This window comes from Sminthopsis crassicaudata, chromosome 5, assembly GCF_048593235.1.
Source record: "Sminthopsis crassicaudata isolate SCR6 chromosome 5, ASM4859323v1, whole genome shotgun sequence".
Taxonomy (NCBI): Eukaryota; Metazoa; Chordata; class Mammalia; order Dasyuromorphia; family Dasyuridae; genus Sminthopsis; species Sminthopsis crassicaudata.
The window spans coordinates 97864212-97885974 of record NC_133621.1 but is presented as its reverse complement, the minus strand read 5'-3'; positions in this window follow the sequence as shown (position 1 = coordinate 97885974).

The window sequence follows — 21763 nt, the reverse complement described above, 5'->3', positions numbered from 1 at the left end:
ATGAGAGAACTGGACTTGATGATCGCTAACGTCCTAGACTTTAAATGTCGACTCTAAACCTAGGATCATATGAAATTCTTTCCTGATCCTTGAGACAACATATCTCTGAGACAATTTCAGTTTGTCTTTTTAGGAATCCAAAATTATTTTATCTGAGCTTTTATTTTTAATCCATTGTTCTGAATACCTGGATATAGTCCCAAACTGAGACATAAATTTATCATAAGACTTAGCAGGCTCTTAACTTGTTGTCATGGCTAGTTCATCCTATGATAGCTCCTATATGCAAAATGTTGTGAAGTTTAAACTTTTGAAAGCTTATACTACATCCAGACTTTTGAGACAGTTTGTATAATCTAAGGGAGCCAGAATGACATGTCATTTCTTTTATAATCAAAATCTGCTTTTTATATGATACCCAGGACCTTCTCTAAGTTTTCGAGGTGCATTTTCAGAAAAATCCAGTCTATTCAAGAGGATATTAAATTAAATTAAATTTAAATTTTATTTTAAATTAAAATTTTCTGGAGTATTCCTTAAGCTACAGGAAAAGTACTATAAAATTAAAAATATGATAACCAAATCTATTATGATTTGCCCCCCATCGATTCATTCTATCTGCCAATATCCTTTTCATGAAGAAAGAAACAATGGCTGCATTATTTGAATGTGAAAAAACTAAAAGAATTTCTATCCATTGCTTGATGACCTCAATAAATCAATCCATAAACATTTATTATGGGCCTACCATGTGGCAGGTATTGTGATAAGCATTGGGAATAAAGAAAAAAGGGGGGAAACAAACCCTGCCCTCAAAGAATTCACAATCTAATGGAGACTACATGCAAATATGAATGTGTTTGTCATATACATACACACAAGTACACACATGGATAAATAGAATAAATTAACAGGAAAGGCTCTAGAATTAAGAGAATCTGGGAAAGACTTCCTATAAAAGATTAGGTTCAGATGATAGTAAAGAATTAAGGGAGGTCAATAAGTAGAGATGAAGAGGGAGAACAGTTCAGAAATGGCAAACCACTAAAATTTCCAGAGCTGAGAAATGGTGAAGAACCAGGAAGTCAGTGTCCCTGGTCTGAAGAGTTCATGACTGGGAGTAAGATATAAAAAGTAGTATAAGAGGAGGTTATTGCATTTGATCCCTCTGGCCATAGGAGGCCACTGGAGTCTATTGAGTAGAGGGGTGATGGTTGGGGCTGTATTTTAGGAAAAATCATTTGATTGCTGAATGGAGAATGGATTGGAGTGGGAAGAGGCTTAGGATAGGCAGATCCACTAGCTGACTGCAGTATTCAAGGTAGGAGATGATGAGGGCCTGTACTTCAATGGTAACAAAGTCACAAGAGAGAAGGACCCACATTAAAGAGATACTGCAAAGATAAGATTGATGGGCCTTGGCAACAGATTATTGTCTGATACAATGAGGCATTTAAAAGTAACATTAAACCTCTGGCCATCAACAAGAAGGTTGTGATACCAATGAAATTTGTAAGAAATTTATATAGCCCTAAGTCAATGGCTCCTTCACTTTTCAGTCACATATACACCAAAAAGTACCTACTATGTGCCAAGGATTATACTGGAAAATGTTCCTTGATATTCTTGAGAATCATAGTCCTCTTTTGATAAAGAACAATCCACACAAAAGAATGACCCTGCCAGCCATATCACATATATTCACTTGGGGTTTTCTGAACTGTTTTAAAATTATTTATTTAATTTTAATTCTTTTGATTATTTCTATTTTCTTCTTCTTCTTTTTTTTTTCTGTTTACTTCTGTTTCTTCGTTGGGCTACAATATACTATTAGCCTATAATAAGGCAGGATTGAAGTCCTGAATTTTATAATACTTTTTTTCATAATGCTGTATATGTTTTTGATACTGTGTAAAACATATTATTATAATATATGTAATAGAATAATACATAATTAATATCACAGTATTGCACAAAAGTGCATATAATATAGTATTTCAAAATACTGACTTTGCCACATAGTATTTGTGTGGACATTGAACTTTGCCCCTCAGTTTCCTCATCTGTTGGATCTCTTCTTTTTCAGTTCTGATTCTATATGACTTTATGTATCTTTTGTTTTTTTCTGATTACTTCTGGTTTCATTTTTCTGCTGCTCTCTTCATCTGCTGCTGTTTCTGTTATTGTTTCTTAATAGGGCTTAAGTTGTTGGTATAATTCTAGATCAATTCTTATCTACAATGAGAGAACTGAGATCCCAAGAATTTCAATGACTTGCATAGAATTAATTATATAGCTAGGTAATAGCAGAACCAGAATCAGATTGCAGGCCTCCTGGCTCTCATATAACTTCTAGTAACCTTTACTAATAGAGCAGGTCCCACTAATTCACAAAAGGGTTTTAGCACATTAAAAAACAGTGTTATGACAACGCAAAACTTTTTTTTTTTTTAATTTAGGGATATTTCCACTGGTCTTAGCGCTCCCTCTTGTGGCTATTACCTCAGAAGGAAAATGTCTTGCTTCCCTGTCCTAGCCTACTTACTGTAAATTGTTATATGCATGAAGGCAATTCTTTTTTTTTTTTTTTTAATGGTATTTTATTTTTCCAAACACATGCAAAGACGTGTTCTCAACATTCAGCCCTGCAAAACCCTGTGTTTCAGATTCCTTTCCCTTCCCTCTCCCTCCTCCCCAAGACAGCAAACAATTCCACATAGGTTCCACACTTATAATTCTTTTAAATATTTCCATCCAAATACATGCTACACTAGAAAAATCAGATCAAAAGTGGAAAAAAAACACAAGAAAAGAAAAAGAAACAAGCAAACAAACCAATAAAAAGGGTATAAACTATGCTTTGATTCATATCAGTCCACAAAGGAAATTCTTGAGTGAAATAGAAGCTATTTATTTTCAAATAATAAGGGAAATCATGTTCCGTAAGGTCTCTTCCTGCTCTTCTGAAAACAATACATATATCTATAATTCAGCTCAGGTACCTAGTACAAGCAAAGGAGGCCAGCCTCCGAGTAGTGATGGGGAGCAATTCAGGGGATGTGCAATGGAAGGGATGCTAAATTTGGAATCAGAGCAGATTAGACTTCTAGCCCTACCTCAAATCCTAGCCTGTAGGGAAGATTAGATAGATAAATAGATACATGATAGATAGATAGATAGATAGATAGATAGATAGATAGATAGATAGATAGATAGATGATAGATAGATTTGGATGGCTGATCTTAATGGTTTCCATGGTTCCTTTGGGATGATTGAAGACATACTAGATTTGTAATCAGAGCAGATCAGACTTCTAAACCTGGTTTGAATCCTAGCCTATAACTTGCTGCTAGTTTTATCTTGGGTAAATAACTTAATTGTTGTCCTCATTTTCTTCAATTTTGAAACAATTCTTTGACTCTACCTGCCCTATTTATTTTATGAATATCTACTCATATTTTTCATAAGCATTAATTTAGAGAGAGAGCTGATGACCAAATTCTATATCCAATCTGAATCCCATTGAGACTACCTCTTTTAATTTATCATAGATTACCACTCTATTCTGTAAACATATGGTTCTATATACCTTGGAAAGTCAGCAGGTTGAGGAGGAGGAATTCATTTATTCTCACCCAATTCTCACATTATGTTTTCTATATTCCCTATGTGGTAAAGACAACAGGAACCTTAGCTATGCTGGCCATGTTTTTTTTCCTGTTTTTTCCAATTCCTTTTAATATTTATAATTATGGGACTTCTTCAGGTTTGTATTGTGACTCTCTTTTTCTTTTCAAGTTTTCCTATTCGAGGGTAACTCCTATTGTCATAAATACAGGGACTCAGGGGCAGACACTATTCCCTTTGATCTTGGCATTTTCTCTGGTCTTTGAGGTTCTATCTGAAGATAAAGTACCTGTAGTGGTCATATGTTGTTGGTGCTTCTTCAGGATGTGTTTCCTTGTGTATGAGCCATACACTCTCCTTTCCTCATATCTCTTCTGCTGTCAATACTGTATTGCAAAGGAGAAAACACTTCAATTGTGATACAACAAACCTATATTAAGTGAATAAGTAGAATGGATATCAGAAATGCAAAAAGGGGAAAAAAAAAGAGAACAAGTCCCATTTCCTCTGAGTTTTTATAGCATAGAGGACAGAAAGAGATATTTTCTAGTAACTACAAACATGATAGGGTGTACTAAGTACAAAAGATTAAGGCAGAATTCTGGGGGTGGAGCCAGGATGTCAGAGTGAAGCCAAGATCTGCTCAAGCTTTCCCAGTTTCTTAAGAAAACCACATGAAAGCAAGCCTCTGAGCTGAGTATGTTGGAATGAAATCACTCTCCTGCTGAAGGCAGATTGGAAGAACTTCAAGAATGGTCAATCTCACTGGTGTGAAAGGGGTGTCTAGCCTAGCTCAAAAGGTATTCGAGGAAAGCAAGCAAGAATTAATTATAGCAGAAAAGCAACTGAAACCCTTGGGCCTACCTTAATAGTGGGGCAGACCATGGGGCAGCCTCCATTCCCAAACTGCCAACCCCAGACATCAGGCTGTTTCCTGGACAGAATAGATAGAGTTACTTTCTGCTGTGAGCAAGAAACCAAGCTGGGGGCTCCTGTGCTCAAAACAAGGCTTAGAACTACTTAGAACTACAAGAAACTTGGGACAGTGCCTTTCTGAATCCCCAGAACAATGCTTGAACTTAAAAGTCATAAGATAAGGAAAAAGAAAGAAAGAAAGAAAGAATATAAGCAAGAAACAGAAAAGAATCTTAACTTAAAGCTACTATGGTGAGAGACCATACACACATGAGGACAAAATGCCTACATAGAAAGTTTCTTTCTTTCTTTTTGCTGAGGTAATTGGAATCAAGTAACTTGCCCAGGGCCACATGGTCCAGGAAGTATTAAGTGTCAGAGATCCAATTTGAACTCAGGTCTTCCTGACTTCAGGGTTGGTGCTCTATCCACTGCACCACCTAGTTGCTCCTCCACATAGGAAATTTCAAAGGGTGATATGATTTGGTCTCAAGCCCAAACACATTTCTTAGAAGGGCTCATAAAAAATTTTAAAAGGCAAATAAGAGAGATAGAGAAAAAAAATGGGGAAAGAAATGAGAGGTATGCAATAGAGAGTCAACACCTTGCAAAAAGAAAATTCCTTTAAAAATACAAATGATCAAATGCAAAAAAATAAATAAATAAAATCCATTGAAGAAATCACTTCCTTAAAAAATACAACTGGCTAAATGTAAAAAAAAAAATCAACTGAAGAAAATAACACCTTGCAAAATAGAATGAATCAAAATGGAAAGAGATATAAAAGTTAACTGAAGAAAATTAAAAAAAAAAAAAAAAAAACAAGAGTCAAGTAAATGGAAGGTAATGATTCTATGAGACATGAAGAATCAGTTAAACAAATTAAAAAGAAGAAAATATAAAATATTTCATTGAAAAAAACCAGCTGAATTGTAAAACAGATCTAAGAGAGATATTTTTAAAATTATTGGTCTACTTAAAAGCAATGATGAAAAAACAGCCTGGAAAGCATTCTTCAAGAGATCATGAAAGAAAACTCGTTTACTAGAACCAGAGGGCAAAATTGTCATCGAAACGATTGTTCATTTCCAGAAATAGATCCCACAAGGGAAACCCCAAGGAACATTGTTACAAAACTCCTGAACTATAATCTCAAGGAAAAAATAGTACAAGTTGCCAGACAAAACCAATTCAAGTATTGAGAAACCACAGTCAGAATTGTGTTTAAGTATATCTCATCACCAATACAATAAAGGATCAGAGGACCTGGAATACCATAATCTAGAAGTCAAAGGATCTGGGGTTACAAGCAAAAATCAACTACCCAGTAAGACTAAGCATCATTTTTCAGGGGAGATGGATTTTCAATGAAGGGAAGGACTTTCAGTCATTTTTACTGAAAAAAAACAAAAAACAGAACTAAACCCAAAATTTGATTTTCCACAGAAAGATAACCAAAGGAAAAATTCACATTTTTTAAAAGATTAAGCTGTTTTACATCCCTAAGAGGCAAAATGACACTTTTACGGCTTGAAAACTACATCTTTTGGGGGGACAGTTAGAGGGGACATACCTGGTCAGAGAGTATTGGTATGAAATGATTCTGATATGATTAAATCAAAGAAAAATATTAAGGGGTGGGAAAGGGATTTTACTAGGAGAAGAGGAAAGAAAAAAGAATGTATATGTATAACCAGAAAAAAATAGATTAAGGCAGATAAAGTGTTCTTTTGGGGAAAAAGAACTGAGTACTTTTATTTGTACTATCTGGAAAAAGAACTTTGGAAAGATATGGGTAATGCTGGCACTGAGCTTTGTAAGAAAAGCAAGATTTCTTTCTTAGGCAGAGATGGAGACATTTCTTTGGTGATCTTGCATTTGAGGTGACTTCCTTTCTTATTCTTGAATAGGTCTACTTTTGAATAATACAATATTAAGTTTAGGGCTAGAAGAGACCTTAAATAAATGAACTCTCTAATCAATTCCAACTCTTAATTGATGTTATTTAATTTCCTCATCTTGTGCAGCATGAAACAAAGGCCCAAAGAACTTGGGACTTACCAAACACAAAGTTAATAGCAGAGGAGAAATGTGAACCCAAGTCTTTTGTGAGGGAGATTCTTGGTTCCTATATCCCTGACTTTGCTGACCTTTCTTAAAAACTTCAAGGGTCTCAGGACCATGTACCTCCCCCTATGGGTCATCTGGCTCACCATCAGAACTCTGCACATTCATTTAGAATTCTTAAGTTTCATGTAGCCACAAACTAGTTATATATTAGATAATTCACATTTATATTGAGTTTTACTTTCAATATGATTTTTATTGTCTCCTATAATTTGACATAACAAATGGATTTGTAGCACAAAGTTGCTAGGACTGTCAGAAAATATTATTGAAAATAGGTGGCATAGTTTATAGAACGCCAGCACTTGGAGTCAATAGACAGAAGGACCTGAATTCAAATGTGGTCTCAGATACTTGCTAGCTGTATGACTTTGAGTGATTAATTCAGCAGAAAGTAAAAAAGAAATATATAAGGGAAAAGTAGAGGGGCAAAATCAAAGAAAAAGAATTCTACTTTTTCCTTGGAGGTGGAACCACTGGTTTGACTAATGTACCATTCTTGTGAAATCTAGGGTAGGTAATTTTGTTGTTCAGTTGTCTGATACCTCATGACCCTATTTAGTGTTTTTTTGAAGAAAATACCGAATTTGTTTGCCATTTCCTTTTCCAGATCATTTTATAGATGAGGAAATTGAGGAAAGCAAGGTTAAATACTAAAAAGTATGAAAAGCTAGATTTGAACAAGGATATAATTTCCTGACTCTAGACCTGATACTCCACACACTATCATCAGCTAAACAATGACATAACTATTCTTTTGAAATAAAAGGTAACTATAAAAAAGGGAAGCAATAAAAGGTCCTGCTTCATTTTGGGGAATTGGTCATAGGGGTAGTCCAGGTATTTTGGTAGGGTGAGATGGAAAAATAGGAAAAGAATTCAGATTTTTCAGAGAAAGAAGGATTTAAGTTAGAAAACCCTATTCAAGTCAATAAACTACTTCCTGCCCTAGATGAAGGGGAATCTGACTAGCACATCATGTTATAGTACTTTAACAATTAACAAGAGAAAAAAACATGCCCCCAACTGAATTCACAGTTAAGAAAGGGTAAGACACCATTAGCCAATAATGAGGAAGAATCCTGAAAAGAATTTAGGGTTCTCCTAGGTGTTACCCCATTATAAAGAGAAAAAGATTATGTGGCAGGATTTCATTGATAAGCTAACACTAAAAATCAAGTAGGGTCCTAATGAGAGTTAGCAAGCTAGTGAGGTACAGATGGTATCTTGTTTAGGGAAATATTACCTTGGGGTGTGATATCATAACTTGGCTTTCTGATTGGAAACAGTAAACAAACTATGGAATTAAGATGATCTTATCAATGCAAGGGAAAAAATGTTTATATAAGAAGCAAAAAGTCCCATTTGAGGCACAGATGATCCTATCAGGGCATCTCTCTGCTTGCCTCAGAGAGTTGTAGGTAGGCTTTTAGAGTGTTTACTGTAATTCAGGCTTCCTCCTGAAAGGTACTCCCTGTTAAAGATCTAGGATTCTCCCTTCATCCAGAATTTCCTTGATTTGGAGCTGTAAGAGACATTAGAGGTGATATTTTCCAAATTTCTCATTTTGCAGATAAATTGCCTTATTTTTATTTGTCCTTTATCACCAAGGTAACAGATGGCTGAATCAAGATTTGTATCCAGATCTTTGATTTCAAATCCAGCATTCTTTTTACTAAAGTATCACACTTAAAAAAAAAAAAAACCACCAGAGATAACTTCATCACTTAAGGTGGACATAAATAAACATAGTTAGACAATGGGTTTCCTCTATCCAAAATATGAGTGTATAGACTAGATTACCAAGAGAGGGTACTCAGCATAAAATCTTTAAAAGTCATATTTTTATTTAGAACCTAGAAATCTTAGAGTTGTAAGGGGCTTATAGTTCTACCAACACTTGATTGAGAATCTTTTTTTTAATAGGTACTGAAGTGGAAAAGCACCCCAGATGGGAACAATCTTGAAACTCTGTAGTTAGAAGTGTATTACTAGCTCTTCATGCCCTAATGTAGATGGTATTTTTACACCCCCTGATGTGCTGTCCTAAAAAACCTAAGACCTTGAAACCTTGATAAACATATATATTGTCTTATTGCAATTTGGGAATGGCACCCTGAGTGTGATAACCTTTGCCTTCTGTCTAGAATAGAAATTCCTTTTATTATGACAAATGTATCAAGAAACATTTTGATATCTCTCTCTTCTTTCTATAAGCATGTGGACCTGAGACCACTCATTCACTGACTCCTCTGTTCTGGTGGGGTTCAGTTGCTAGCTAGCAATAAATGCTCTTAAATTTGCATTATTTTGGCTGTATTTTCTTTCATGGAGGCACTTCATTTGGAGGCCTCAGCAAGATAGCCTTTGGCTCTATTTGACAACCAGTCCCTTTCCCTGGAGGCAGAAGGGAGTTACCATCTTTAGGGAGTGGCCACTGTGCCTTGGACCTCAGTAATACACTTTTGAGGATTGGGTTAGGAGACATTAATTTGACTCAATTGGCTTCGAGCATTCTGGGAACCAGTTCAATTCTGGGTGAGTACTTGGGAATAGTAAGTGGTTACTCTGGACACAGCAATAGTAATGCTTATTGGCCTCCACAGGATGCTGTTTTAGTGCCCTGGTTGGTTGGTTATCTGTTGTGTTCCAGAATTGTTTATCTACTGTCTCTTTGTGTTTAAGTGTATTTGTGTCTATCTGATTCTGTGTGCCAGTGGCAAAACTTTTTGCATTATCTGATTCTCTCTGGGCATTCTCGTGAAGGCAGAGAAATGTACCAAACAGGGGCTCAGATGCCTAAAAAGATCCATTTGGATTATGGGAGGGAAGACTCTTGAGCTGAAACAACTTCCCTCAGGGCTATTCTAAGGTTTCCAGATAGCCCCCAGTCTGTATATGTTAAATGTTTTGTTTAATGTTATAATCGTGCCACCTATGTCTGTGTGATTTTTTGTTCTGTGCTTATTACTTGTCTGTCTATTGTGTTGATTTAAAGAGCTCTTGTTGGTTATTTCAATGTTGTAACTGTCTTAGTATAAAAATTTGCTTGTGATTTTAAACTTTTTAACCTGTTTTACTAATTTGTAAGTTAAAGAACTATTTTAAAATGGTGGGGAAGTTTTCCCTGAAAAGGTTTTCAAAGCCTGCTAGAGAAGAGTAATGAAAATAAAACCTAGGAAAAGAAGTTTATGCTAGTTGCCTTGAAACACTCAGGCAGAAGGAAGAAAAACTTAAAAAAAAAGAAAAACTATTTGCTTCTGAAACATTGGATAATTTGTTAACATTATAAATTATGTTTTGCTGGGCATGCGGGTTTTATGGAGTTATTTAACTATTCACTGTCTTGTGAATCTTAAACGTCTAAAGGGAAAAGGAAAGGAGAATGACAGTGATTTATAAAAGATTGATTTGTAGGAGCAGTTGTAGGTTTGAGAGGTTTTAGGAGTAAGAAAAAGAAGAGGTGGGGGGGAAGAGAAACGGGAGAGGATCTTTTGTCTTCAAAGGTAAAGATTCAACTCACTCCCCCCTTCTTCTGCTACTTTAGCAATGGAGCATCTAGTAGAAGGGTTATTAGAATTTGTTTAAAGTATGTAACTGAGGAAAAGAGAAGAGTTAAGTAGGAAGAAGAAAAGGAAGGTTTTTAATGGAAATATTTCTGTGTAGGAAAACTTGAGTGGGAACGGGAAGGAATCTTTTGTGCAGATTTAGCTCACCTTCCTTTCCTCCTCCTTCCTACCCCCCTTCCCCCTCACTGAGTGTGTTCTAGCCTTTTTTTTTTTAATCAAATCGAAGCCAGCTGATAGGAGCAACTGTGATTTTAAAGAGGCAGCCTACATTTTTTTAGATACATAATGGTTTCCTTGGTTAAGGAATATAGTTATAAACATGATCTATAATTTGGTAGAGTTATTTAAGTTTAATTTAAAAGTTTAAAAAAAATTAACTTAATTTTTAAGAATCTTTCAGATTCTTTTATGTGGTATTAGGATATTCTGCATAAGTTTTAATTGATTGTATTGATTGTATCCTGAGGTTATGCCCATCATTTAAGGGGCTTCTGAAAATAAGGTTTTTTTTTCTTTTTTGAAAATGTTTCAATACATTTTTCTATGTATTGGGTATTTTAAAGCAAAATGATTTGTATAATGTTCAATTTATGAAACTGCCTACTTAGATATGAAAGATAAGTTGTGAACTTATTGGGACAAATTTCTTACTGTTATCAATATAAGGTCATGGTAAATATTTGTTTGGGATTTATCTGAAACTTTAATTAATGGAATTTGTTATTGGAAGTACAATTTCTTGGGCTTGTAATTAATATTTATAGGGAGTTTTAAAGCTCCACCTTCTGATGGTTAGTGGGACAATTATCTGGAGTAAAACTAGGTTATGGCTACTTTATCCTGTGTCCTAATATGCTGAAGAATCAGTTTTTATATTATGTTATAGTTACATTCCTGCATTTTTTTCCTCCTGTGTCTAATAAAAGCCAATTGTCAATAGAATTTGTTAATGCAATTCAATTATGTGCCACCTTGAGGTTTCCAATCTGGTTATATGCAATCATTGTATCCTAAATACTTAGGCAAATAAGCATTCAGTCTGGTCATCTATCTGTTACTAGATATTTGTGTCCATAGATATTCAGGTTTTTAAAGGTTTCTAAACGATGAGAAGACAATTAACAGTGGTCTGTGAAACCTAAACTGCTGTTTTTGTTGGGACTACAGCTGATAGTATTTGCCTGTCCTATGAGACAAGCATGCTTCTTTACATGGGAAGCTGTTGGCCAGTCTATTTTGGCCTGTCCACATCTTACAGCAGTCCTTGTGAACCAGTCTTTCTATCTCAGACTGTCTTTGCCACTTATCAGCATGAAGCAGTTTTTGAATGAGACACTTCCCCCCATGCCCCTGATAGACTGATATAGGGAACTGGAAAATGGTTGATGAATAGGTCATTTATTACTATGTGTTGAGATTGGGATGGACATTTTAAAATTGTATAACTCTTGGTGTTATGTTTGAGTGAGTTTTTTTTTTTTGTTTTTTTTTTTTAAGAAACCCTACTGTGATATGTATAGGAATTCACTTTTGGGATTTATATGTGGGATGGTTATTTGACAAGTTATTTGCTTTTTTGGATGATTCCATTTGCCTGAGAGAAAAAGGGAGGAAAGAAGAGATAGGAAATTGGGGAACTGGTGGATTTTTCTCCAAAATACCTGGAAGAATGGGAACCCCTAGTTTCTTGTTCACTTTGTCCTAGGCACTTCTGCCCCACTCCCTATCTCACTAGTTCAGATTGAATTGGAAGTCCTTTAAGCAGTTCTTTTTCATTTTTACTCCTTGGGGTTAAACCTATGGGGATGTGACTGCTGGTTATGCTTTAATTTTGAAACCCCTTATTCTGTTGGAATTGCCCTGGCAGACTCAGTTTTGGAGATTTTTTTTTTAAACAACCAGAAATCAGGCACTTTGGCACTTGCCAGTCTCCAGTCTTGTAACCACAGTTTCTTAATTAGTATTTCAGCATTTTCAAAGGGCATTGCAGTTTGTTATCAAGCCTCTAAAAGTCTGGAGTTTGCCTGCCTTGATGGTCTAACTGTACATACTCTAATTGCTCTGCTCAGAAATCTGTATCCTAGTAGCAGCCCTGTCTGTTCCTCTGGGTGGAGACAGGTGGAGCTACTCCAAATCTCACCCTTCTCTCCTGGAGTGGGTTGCCCCTTTGAATGGGCAGCATGACTGTCTTGAGCCCTGCTACTCCCTATACAAGCAGAGGCTGAGTTAAGGGCACAAATGAGCACAGACCTAACTCACAGTTAACTGTCCATCTCAAACTGGATTCTCTGGCTGAGATGGTATTCCAACTGGAGAGGACCTGTCATGCTGCAACAAGAAGCCTTTGGGGCTGTCAGGAAGAGACTTGCCCTTGCCATATAAGTCCTTGCATTTTTCTAGTTCTATTTCGGTTTATTTGCCTCAGTTCCCCTGTTTGCAACACACACACCCCTACTATTCATTAGGACTGATATAACTTAGGGCTAGTTACTCTAAGGATATAAATTATAAATGTGCCAACTCCAGATAAGGGGGAGTTCTACAGAATCTATGGGCAACCAACCCTCCTATGGGCCTCAAGATTCTCCTGGCCTGGCTGATGGCCAAGGTTGGTAGTGCCCTGCAGAAGGACGTGTGATTTTTCCAAAAGACTTGAGCTATCCTTTGTTTCAAAATGCACGCTCTAACTCAGTTAGCAGGGACTCCCTTATAATAATCTGCTTTGCCTGGAATGGATTCCCTCACTGAGATTGCTGCTTGTCGATACCTGACCTGTGCCAAGGTAAACCCTGTCCATTCCCCTACTATGGCCCCTCACACCTGGCAAACACTGGGAAGTCGATTTCACAGGCATGGAAACCTGAGTGCAAGGACATTGTTTTCTTTTGCTTTTTGTTGACACCTTCTCAGGATGGCCCAAAGCTTTTACTGTAAAATATGAATCTGCTTTGGTAATAGCCAAGAAACTTGTGACTGAAAATATCCCCCAGTTCGGACTTCCTTTCTCCCTTGGGTCTGACAATGGCCTGGCTTTTGTTTCTAATGTTGTTCAATCCCTCAGGTTCGAGGCCCTCAGGTTCAAGTAGCACCTGCACTGTGTCTATGGACCACAAGGTTCAAATCAGGTAGATGGCATGAACAGGACACTTAAGGAGCATATTTCTGAGCTCCAGTTGGGAACTGGCAAGATCTGGGTAGGAGCATATTTGGTACTGCACCCCATCCTTCCCTGCATGGGGCAGGATGGCTCTTATGATGTTACTGATGATTTCCTTTTCAAGTCCCTACAGGCTCTCCAGGACACATGTGCAGTGGTCAGAACTCTTTATCGAGCCTCTACCCAGCATTCCCTGCCACAGACTGCTGGACTGGACCTCCAACTGGGTGATTGAATCCACCAGAAAATTTCCTCATGGCTCTGCATTGGAACCCCATTGGACTGGTCCACACCAGGTCATCCTCCAATCCCTCAGCAGTGAAGGTGGCCCACCACAAGGCTTGGATTCATCACTCACATGTGAAGCCTTGCCCTGCTCCTGACGTGCCTGCAGGACCCAACTCAGGAAGATAGTGTTTTCATATATTATCCCTTTTATGGCCTGATCCTCTCTCTTGCTTCCCCCACCCTACTGGGGAAGCCCAGCCACTATTCTCCCCTTAGATATGTGTGGAACCTAATAAGAACTATTGGGGGGAGGTGGAGGCCCAAAATAAGACTTAGAGGCAACTATCATTCTATCTGGACCTATGCCAGCTCTTGGGAAGCTCTTGGAATTCCCCTCCCTACCACTGACATTGTTTTACAGCACTCATGGAAAATAGTCCTTCCAAGTAAAGGGAAGGGAGTGTGGGAACATGGCTCTCCCCTCATACAGATGTGAGTCCTTGAGCATGGAGAAAGGATTGGGGAAAACCCAGTACTATATGTGCCCTGTGGATGAACTGTCTGAGTGTCAGGGGTTAGGCCAGTACCACTGTGGATCATGGGGTTATGAGACCAAAGCACATTGGCTCTCTGAGGGAGGTAAAGACCCTACATTAAGTTTCATAAGTTAACACCACTACAACATGTCAGAAAGAAGGCACCTGCAATCCCATTGCAGTCACAATAAGAGAATGATACAATGGGGCCTGGGGATTGGGAAGGACCTGGGGTATCAGATTTTATGTGGGAGGAAGAGATTTGGAATCCCTACTCACAATCCAAAGAAGGAACTCCCAAGGGAAAACATCCCCATAGGCCCTAAAGCAGTTATTAATCCCCCTCATTTACTCCTGAGACCAGCCATGACCACTTCTTATTTGGGAGGGAAAACCATGACAGTTGTCCTCACATCCCCTCAGCCTCCATTCCCCTGAGGACCGCTGTCTCCCTATAAGACCTTTATGTCAGCCCTTAATGGAATACACCAGCTGACAAACCTGACCAGTCCCACCCTCGCCACAAGCTGTTGGCTCTGCCTGGACCTGGCCCCTCCCCCCCTTACTTTGTAGGCATAGGTGTAAATGTACTAGTGGGGGACCTCAACCTACCCCTCTCAGAATTAGATGAATATTGATGCAAAAAATGTTAATAAAATATTATCAAAGTGAGTACAACAATTTATCAGCAAGATAATACATTATGACCAAGTGGAATTTATAGCAAGAACACAGTGCTGGCTCAGTATCAAGTAAACCATTGCCATAATTGACTTTATCAATCACAAAATGAACAGGAATCAAAATGACTCTCAATAGATGCAGAAAAAGATTTTTGACAAAATTTAGCACTTATTCCCATTAAAAATATCAGAGAACTATGAAACCGAGTTTTCCTTAAAATGATAAGCAGCATTAATAATCTAGAATTATCAGCAAGCATTATATGTAATGGGGATAAGCTAGGCACATTCCAAATAAGATGAGAGATGAACCAAGCATGCTCATTATCACCACTATTATTCAATATTGTACTAGATAAGTTGGCTTTAGCAATATTTTAGCAAAATTCATTTGGAAGAACAAAAAGTTGAAAAATATCAAGGGAATTAAAGGAAAAAAAAATACAAAGGGTGGTGATCTAGTAGTATTAGACCTAAAACTCTATTATAAAGCAGCAGTTATCAAAAACTTCTGGGTAAGAAATAAAGTGGTGGACAAAATAGTCAATGACTACAGTAAGCTAATATTTGATAAACCCCAAAATTCCAGCTTCTAGGATAAGAACTCACTATTTCACAAAAATTGCTCGGAAAAGTTAAAAATATTATGTCAGAAATATGTTATTTTATAACGATAATAAGGTCAAACTGAGTACATGATTTAGGCATAAAGGGTGATAATGTAAGCAAATTAGGAGAGTAGAGGATAGTTTACTTATCATATCTTTGGAGAAGAGAGTAATTATTGGTCAAAGAAGAACTGGAGAACATTATGAAATGCAAATTGGACAATTTTGATTACATTTAATTAAAAAATTTTTGCACAAAAAAACCCAACACAGCCAAGATTAGAAAGGAGGCAAAAAGCTGAGGAAAAAATATTTACAGCCAGTGTTTCTGATAAAGACCTTATTCCTGAAATATATAAAGAACTGTATCAAATTTATAATAATTCAAGTCATTCTTCAATTGATAAATGTTCAAAGGATATGAACAGACAATTTTCAGATAAAGAAATTAAAGCCATCTATAGTTATATGAAAAAATGCTCTAAATAACTATTAACTAGAGAAATGCATATTAAAATAACTCTGAGGTACTACCTCATACCTCTCAGATTGACTAAGATGACAGGGAAAGATAATAATAAATGTTGATGGGGATAATAGAAAACTGGGATACTAATATATTATTGGTAGAGTTGTGAACTGATCCAACCATTTAAGAGAGCAATTTAGAACTGTTCCCAAAAGACTGTAAAACTGTGCATACTCTTTGATTTATCAGTATCACAACTGAGTCTATATCTCAAAGAAATCATAAAAGAGGGAAAAGGACCTACATGTGCAAAAATGTTTGCAGCAGCTCTTTTTGTAGTGGCAAAAAATTGGAAAATGAGTAAATGGCCATTATTTGGGAAATGGCTGGATAAGCTATAGTATATGAAAATAATGGAATATTGTTCTTTTTTTAATTCTTTTTTTATTTAAATTTTTTTAATTTTATAATTATAAATTTTTATGACAATATATATGCATGAGTAATTTTTTTATAACATTATCCCTCGTATTCATTTTTCCAAATTTTCTCCTCCCTCCCTCCCTCTACTCCCTCCCCTAGATGACAGATAATCCCATACATTTTACATGTGTTACAGTATAATCTAGATATAATATACGTGTGTAAATGCAATTTTCTTGTTGCACATTAAGTATTGGATTCTGAAGGTATAAGTAACCTGGGTAGATAGACAGTAGTGCTAACAATTTACATTCACTTCCCAGTGTTCCTTCTCTGGGTGTAGTTGTTTCTGTCCATCATTGATCAACTGGAAGTGAGTTGGATATTCTTTATGTTGAAGATATCCACTTCCATCAGAATACATCTTCATACAGCATTGTTGTTGAAGTGTACAACGATCTTCTGGTTCTGCTCATTTCACTCAGCATCAGTTCATGTAAGTCTCTCCAAACCTTTCTGAATTCATCCTGCTGGTCATTTCTTAAAGAGCAATAATATGGAATATTGTTCTAAAAAAAATGATGAATGAGCTGATTTTTAAAAAGACCCTGGAAAGAGTTGCATGAACTATTATTGAGCAAAACAAGCAGAATAAGGAATACACTATTAAATCCAATTTTTATTTTTCTTGGTGACTTTGGATGTAGAAATTTTACTTTGTTGACATCTTCTGAGCATGTATTTTGATCCTGCTTATCAGGATAACTTCCAAATATCAGAAACTTATTTTGTCTGCTCATTTACCTTGTCTATTACTTTGCTTTTAATCTGCTTGTAATTCTTTGTTAAAGTAGTGCTCTCTTTCCAGGGTAGAGAGTTCACTATCCTAAGTTTCAGGGATTTTGTGCAGATATTTTCAGATATCTTTCTAGAAATCTGTCCACAAGCACTCTTATCTGTCCTGGAGCTGTTAGGTGTGTCCTTGCCTCACTGTAGCTGTGAGATGTAGTGTGTTGACCGGGGTTTGGGGCTCTACTGACCACTGACCAAGGTTGCACAGGGACTTCACACAAGAATTTCAACCCATTACTACATATCCTTTCCACTGAACTTCTGAATCCTCCCTGGTGTCCCCAGGATGAGAGGTTTAGGAACCTCCTCCAACATTGTTGCTGATTCAGAGATCAAGCTTCCCAAAGACCCCCAGATGCTTGGGGTCTAAACCTGCATTGTGATGGCATGCTGAGGTTTCACTCTGGTTACACAGATCTTTTATGGTGACTTTCCAGGTTCTCTTTAGTGTTTTTAGGCTGAGAAGTATGGAAGTCATCAGTAATGCCCAGTGATTCAGAAGTTGGGTCCAGGCCAGGCTGTGGCTGGGTCTGGGACTGTACTGGCACTCCCACCCAGGTATCACATATCGTTTCTGCCGAATTTCTAAATTGTCTTCAGATGTAAAATGTTCTACACCACTTTTTTGGGTGTTCTGATGCTCTAAAATTTGTTTAGAGTCATTATTTTTGGAGCAGTTTGGGCAAGAGTTTGGACAAGTTCCTGCCTTTACTTGGTCATCTTGGCTCCACCTCAGCATGTTTAACTCTTGAGAACTTACACTTATAGGGTATGGGTATAATTTGACTTTACTGTGATGATATAATAATGAAGCCATAGTAGAGAAGAGATTGCATTGTACAAGAGAGGAGAGGTAAAATGGGGTAAATTATATCACATGAAGAGGAAAAAAGAGACATAACAGTTGACTGAAAGAAGGGAGGGGAGTGAGCATTATGTGAACCTTATTCTAATCATATTCAGCTCAAAGATAGAATATCAGGCATATTTAGTATAATATAGAAACTTGTCTCATTCTATAAAGAAATAGGAGAAAGAGAAAAAGAAACAAAGAGAACAGAAGTAGAAGGGAAAAGGGGTAAGAAAGGGATGAATGGCTTTAGCGGAGTAAAACAGATTGAGGGGGGTGATTGTCAGAAGTAAAACATTGGTGAGGAGGGAAAGGGGGAAAAGGAAGAGAAAAATATAACCTGGGAAAATAAGATGATGGGAAATACAGAGTTAGTAATTTTAACTGTTAATGGAAATGGGAAAAACTCTCCCATAAAATGGAAGGTAAGAGCAGACTGGATTAAAAGCCAAAATTCTGTAATATATTGTTTATAAGAAACACATTTAAAGCAGAATGATACATATGAGTAAAGGTAAATGTCTGGAGCAGAATCTATTATGCACAATTTGAAGTAAGAAAAAAATAGGGATAGTAATGTGTATCTCAGGTAAAGATCTAATTCAAAATAATTAAAAATAGATCTAATTAAAAGAGATAAGGAAGGAAACTACATTTTGCTAAAGTGTTCCTTAGAAAATGAAGCAATATCAATGCTGAACATATATGCACCAAATGGTATAGCATCCAAATTCCTAGAGAAGTTGAGAGCTGCAAGAAGAAATAGATAGACAAAATTATACTAGTGGGGGATCTCAACCTTGTTCTATCAGAAGTAGATAATTTGAACCACAAAATAAATAAGAAAGAAATTAAGGATGTAAATAGAATTTCAGAAAAGTTAGGCATAATAGTCCTTTGGAGAAAATTGAATGGAGACAAAAAGAAATATACTTTTTTCTTGGTGGTACATGGAACCTACACAAAAACTGACCATATTATTAGGGCATAAAAACCTCAAGATCAAATGCAGAAAGAGTAAACACTTTTTTTTTTTTCAGATTATGATAACATAAAAATTACATGTAATAAAGACCCAGGGAAAAATAGACCAAAAATTATTGGAAACTAAGTAATCTAATCCTAAAGAATGAATTAGTGAAACAACAAATCATGAACATCCAAGAGCAGACAATAAGATAACATACCAAAATTTACAGGATGGAGTCAAAACAGTTCTTAGGGGAAGTTTTATATCTCTAGATGCTTATTTGCATAAAATAGAGTAAGAGAAGATTGATTAATTGAGCATTTAAATAAAAAAGCCAAAAATTAAAAAAAAATTTTAAACCCCAATTAAATGCCAAATTTGAAATTCTGAAAATTTAAAGGGGGATTAATAAAACTGAAAGTGAGAAACTTATTGAACTAATAAAATTAAAAATTGATTTTATGAAAAAAACAACAAAATAGATAAATCTTTAGTTAATTTGATTAGAAAAAAGGAAAGAAGAAAATCAAATTGTTAGTATCAAAAATGAAAAGAGTGAACTTCTTACCAATGAAGAGGAAATTAGAGCAATATTTAAGAACTATTTTTCCCAACTGTATGCCAATACATTTGATAATCTAAGTGAAATGGATGAATACTTACAAAAAATAGATTGCCCAGATTAACAGAAGAGGAAATAAGTTACTTAAATAGTCCCTTTTTAGAAAAAGAAATTGAACAAGCTATTTATCAACTTCCTAAGGAAAAAAATCTCAAGCCCCAGATGGATTTACATGTGAATTATACCAAGCATTTAAAGAATACTTAATTCTATAGTAAGCAAACTATTTGGAAAAATAGAGAAAGAAGGAGTCTTGCTATATTACTTTTATGACATATATATATGGTGCTGACATCTAAGGCAGTTAGGATCAAAGTAGAGAAAGAAAATTATAAACCAATTTCTTGACTGAATATTGATGATAAAATCATAAATAAAATATTAGCAAAGAGATTACATCATCAGGATAAAATACAATGACCTAGTAGGATTTATTCTAGGAATTCAGGGCTGTTTAATATTAGGAAAATTATTAGCATAATTGACTTTATCAATACCAAACTAGGAAAAATCATATGATTATTTCAATAGATGCAGAAAAAGCATTTGACAAAATCCAATCCTTCCTATTAGAGAGTATAGGAATAAATGGAGTTTTCCTTAAAATGATCAGTAGCATCTATTTAAAACCTTCAATAAGCATCATATATAATAAGGGTAAACCAGAATCATTCCCAATAAGATCAGAGATGAAACAAAATTGTCCACTATTAGCATTATTGTATTAGAAATATTAGTTTTAGCAATAACAGAAGAAAAAAGGAATTAGAGTAAGTAATGAGGAAACCAAATTATCACTTTTTGCAGATTTGATGGTGTACCAAGAGTTCTGATAAAGACCTCATTTCTAAAATATATAAAGAATTGATGTAAATTTATAAGAATATAAGCTATTCTCCAAATTGATAAATGGTCAAGGGATATGGACAGATAAATTTCAGATGAAGAAATTAAAATCTTTTTTATTCATATGAAAAAATGTTCCAAATCAGAGAACTGCAAATTAAGACAAAATTCTGAGGTGACAAGTACACACCTCTTAGATTGGCTAAAATGACAGGAAAAGATAATAATGAATGGTGAAGGAAATGTGGGAAAACTGGGGTGCTAATACATTGTTGGTGGAGTTGTGATCTGATCTAATCATTCTGGAAAACAATATGGAATTATGCCTGAAGGGCTATCTAACTGTGCATACCTTTTGATCCAACAATGTCTCTACTGGGTCTGTATCCCAAAAAGATCATAAAAAAGGGAAAAGGACCCACATGTGCAAAAATGTTTATAGCAGCCCTTTTTGTAGTGGCTAGAAACTGGAAATTGAATGGATTCCCATCAATTGGAGAATGACTGAATAAATTATGGCATATGAATGCTATGGAATATTATTGTTCTATAAGAAACAGTCAGCAGGCTGATTTCAAAAAGGTCTGGAGAGATTTACATGATAAGTTAATATGATGATCAATTCTAACGGATGTGACTCTTTTCATCAGCAATATAATTCAGGCCAGTTGAAATTGTCTTATGATGGAGAAGGCCATCTGCATCCAAAGAGAGGATTATGGGGACTGAATGTGGATCATAATATAGTAGTTTCTTTTTTGTTGTTGTTGTTGCTGCTTGCTTGCATTTTGTTTTATTTCTCTTTTCCCCCCTCTGGTCTGATTGTCCTTGTGCAGCATTATAATTGTGGAAATTGTATAGAAGAATTGCACACTTTTAACATATATTGGATGACTTGCAATCTAAGAAAGAAGGTGGGAGGAAGGGAGGAATAAAAATATTTGGAACACAAAGTTTTGCAATGCTAATGCTGAAAACAATCTATACATACATTTTTAAAATAAAAAGTTGGTTTTTTTTTTAAACCACCAGAGATACCAGCATCATCCTAGGTGGACATAAATCAACAGCGGTAGACAACGGCTTTTCTGTACCCAAGATATCTGAATATATGCATTAGTGTGCCAAAAGTGGGCACTTAGCATAAAATCTTCTTTAAAAGAAAAAAAATGTATTTAGACCCTAGAAATCATGGAGTTGTAAAGGGCTTGTAGTCCTACCAACATTTAACTAAGTATCTTCTTTTTTTTTAAGTGCTCTTTATATTTTTAAATTTTCTT